Source organism: Squalius cephalus (assembly GCF_949319135.1).
Source record: "Squalius cephalus genome assembly, chromosome: 17".
Lineage (NCBI taxonomy): Eukaryota > Metazoa > Chordata > Actinopteri > Cypriniformes > Leuciscidae > Squalius > Squalius cephalus.
The window spans coordinates 1,504,599-1,507,518 of record NC_137138.1 but is presented as its reverse complement, the minus strand read 5'-3'; the positions used below and the strand labels follow the sequence as shown (position 1 = coordinate 1,507,518).

The 2,920-nt window shown below is 43.9% G+C and overlaps 1 long non-coding RNA gene across 1 annotated transcript; it reads left to right on the top strand.

Annotated features, from left to right (window-relative positions):
- Window positions 1–1,217: 1,217 nt before the first annotated feature.
- LOC307145156 lies at window positions 1,218–2,534 on the top strand. Its single transcript, XR_013818911.1, has 3 exons — window positions 1,218–1,505; window positions 1,572–1,679; window positions 1,754–2,534. It is a non-coding gene; the product is annotated as an uncharacterized lncRNA (long non-coding RNA).
- Window positions 2,535–2,920: the final 386 nt, after the last annotated feature.

Here is a 2,920-nt window from a genome sequence, read left to right as displayed (position 1 = left end):
TTTGTGTATGATTCCTGTGTGAAATGTTTAGCGCAGACTCCTAACGATAAGCCAGTTGAAAGGGTTGTTGGGACAGCGTCATTAAAAGTGAATTTCATCCACTGGTCCCTGATAGTTTGGTCCGTTTTTGGTAGAGAAAACACATTTACATGTTGTTTGTGGCAGTCAACCACAGAGCAACTCAGGTGTGTACTCGTTTCTCCATCTTTCTCGACTGAACTGAATATGAGGGGGAGAGGGGCAGGGCTTCCCGCGGCATAGGTTTGCGGTGTCCATTTATGGTATATCCTGCCCCGTCATGACGTCAAGAGGGGGCTGAAATCAAAATCTCGTATTTGAGTGCGCGTGCACGCGCGCTGGTTTATTTACCCTGAGGTAAACAAACGCTTCACTTTTAAATATCGGCTTCCCGGCCAGTGTATAATCGTTAGGCAATCATAACATACATTGATTCTCGTGGAAAAGTGAAAATTGCAGGTTATGACTCCTTTAAAAGCGCCTTAAAAGGACACCCAAGGACACTGTACAAAGCAGATAAAAACATTAAAACAGTAAACAATAAAATTGGCAAGACAACATTGAGGTGATATGGGTCAGGTGGAATATGACTGTCTAAACAAGAGTTTTGAGTTTGGATTTGAAGAAGTGAAATGAGTCCATGGTATAAGGTCTGGAGGGAGGGAATTCCAAAGATGGGGAGCAGAGCGACTAAACGCCCTGCTCCCCATTGTGACAAGACGGGCAGGGGGGACAGAAAGCTGGCAGGTATGGGAGGATCGGAGTGAACGGGTAGGAATGTTTAAATGAAGGAGATCTGAGATGTATGGAGGAGCCATGTTGTGAACTGCTTTGAAAGTAATGAGAAGTATTTTAAAGATGATCCTCTGTTTGATGGGAAGCCATGAAGTTGTTGCAAGATGGGAGTGATATGATGAGAGATGGGGGTCCGAGTAATCAGGCGTGCAGCAGAGTTCTGTAGGAGCTGCAGCTTCTGGAGCGACTTATTAGGGAGACCAAACAGGAGTGAGTTGCAGTAATCTATCCGAGATGTGACGAGGCTGTGAACCAGGATGGCGGTGGTTTGGGGAGTGAGAGAGGGATGGAGACGGGAGATGTTACGCAGGTGGAAATAGGCGGACCAAGTGATGCTATTAATGTGAGAGTGGAAAGATAATGTGCTGTCGAGGACGACACCCAGACTCTTAACCTGAGGGGAGGGAAGGACAATTGAGTTATCAATGGGAGTGTCTGTGTCACATGTCAAGGTTGAGGAGTCATGTGGAAAGAGCTTTTTGTCGCATTAAAAAGTTCTGCATTTTGTGAGTGTAGTGGGACGTACTGCTGCATCTAATTAACCTAATGTGTTCGGGCGTGAGTTCAATCATAACGATGCGGGACCATATAAAAAGGGTTTCGAGTCACTGTTTACCTGTGGCTGTCGTCTGCGTGGTGCGTCATTGCCTGGGCACTGCTCCTCCTGGTTCCTCATCCGTCCTCGCTTGGAGGTATGTGTTTGGCTGACTAGTTAAACAGAGATGCGTGATGTCATGTAAACAATTGTTCCGTTTTAGCTTTGAGGATAAATCGCGGCTGTTGGCAGTTGTTACACTCCTTTGGCGTTCCTCTTGGTGTTGTCTTGTGTGCGCGTGACGTGGACGGGCGACTGTTATGAAATGAAGGTACGTAAAACCTTCACTATTGTGTGGCGCTCCCTTTTTAGACTGCAAGTATATGTTTTATGTTTATATTTTAGGAGGAATAGACTGCCAGTGACACCTGCGGGGCAACGCTGCTTGACGCTGCTGCTTTATATACTCGGATTCCTGCTGTTTGTACGTCCGGATTCTTCCCGGCAATAACATTTCTCATCAACACGTGCGCTCAATTTATGCGTCTTGTGTGACACCTGCTCTCCAGCGCTCGTCCCTGTGATCGCTGGGTTGTTTCTCCAACTAGTCTTTCCAATTGTGTGATTTGTAGTTTATATATATTTTTCTGTTTATTTGTTTATGAATGTTTTGGTTGGTTTGTCTGTTTTGCTTTTGAAAGTATTGTTAGAAGAATAGTGTTGTACATACACCCTGTGTTGGTACCAAATCTTGAACATCATCCTTTGTGTTATTGTTTCCTGGTTTGTTGATTTGTAAATGTTCATTATTTGTGTTTTCTTTTGTAGTTAGTGTCTTTGTTGTATGTTGAGACCAGTGCAGTAACTTTTGCTCTCATTACAGGAGCCGAGGCTTCAAGGCAGGCCGCTAGTAGTTCCTCACGTGCTGTGGTGGAGGTTGTCACCGAGTGCTGTGCGTTCATGCTTGATCATATTGGAGTGTGTGTGAGATACCTGTGCACAGGGTGGTAAGAGTGATTTATAGGAGCCTTGTGCTCGCTAAAGTAGTGTACCTGCCATTGTTAAGTCTCGGCTTCCTCCTTGACTTGAGTGTTGCATGATAACCCAGTCTTTTAATGCTGTCTTCTAAGATTGTTACTTAAATAAAAGTTTTGTACTTTTGTATCCACGTCTCTGGCCGTTCCTCGATAACAACGTTCCTGTGTGTCCTTTTTGTGGGTTATTAAATTCATGAGTACTAATATTTCCCTGTTAAACAGGGTGGCGTAGTCGTGCATATGTAGAGGTAGTTAGTGAGTCCCTCCCCTTGAGCGGCCTCCCGCTACATGAGCAACACTCGCCATAAACTTGGTGAAGCGAAGATAAAAAAAACACAGTTGAAACTGTTGATACAATTCTATTGGTTTGTTCTGAATTATCTAATTTGGACAAGTCATTAATTCAGTGAAAAATACATTAGACAGACACTGACAAGTGTTGGAAACCTTTTCTTTTATTATTGAATGATTGTGTACAGAATGAACATCAGTGGCAGATTTAACACATGAAATGTTGCACTGTGTTTATCCTTAT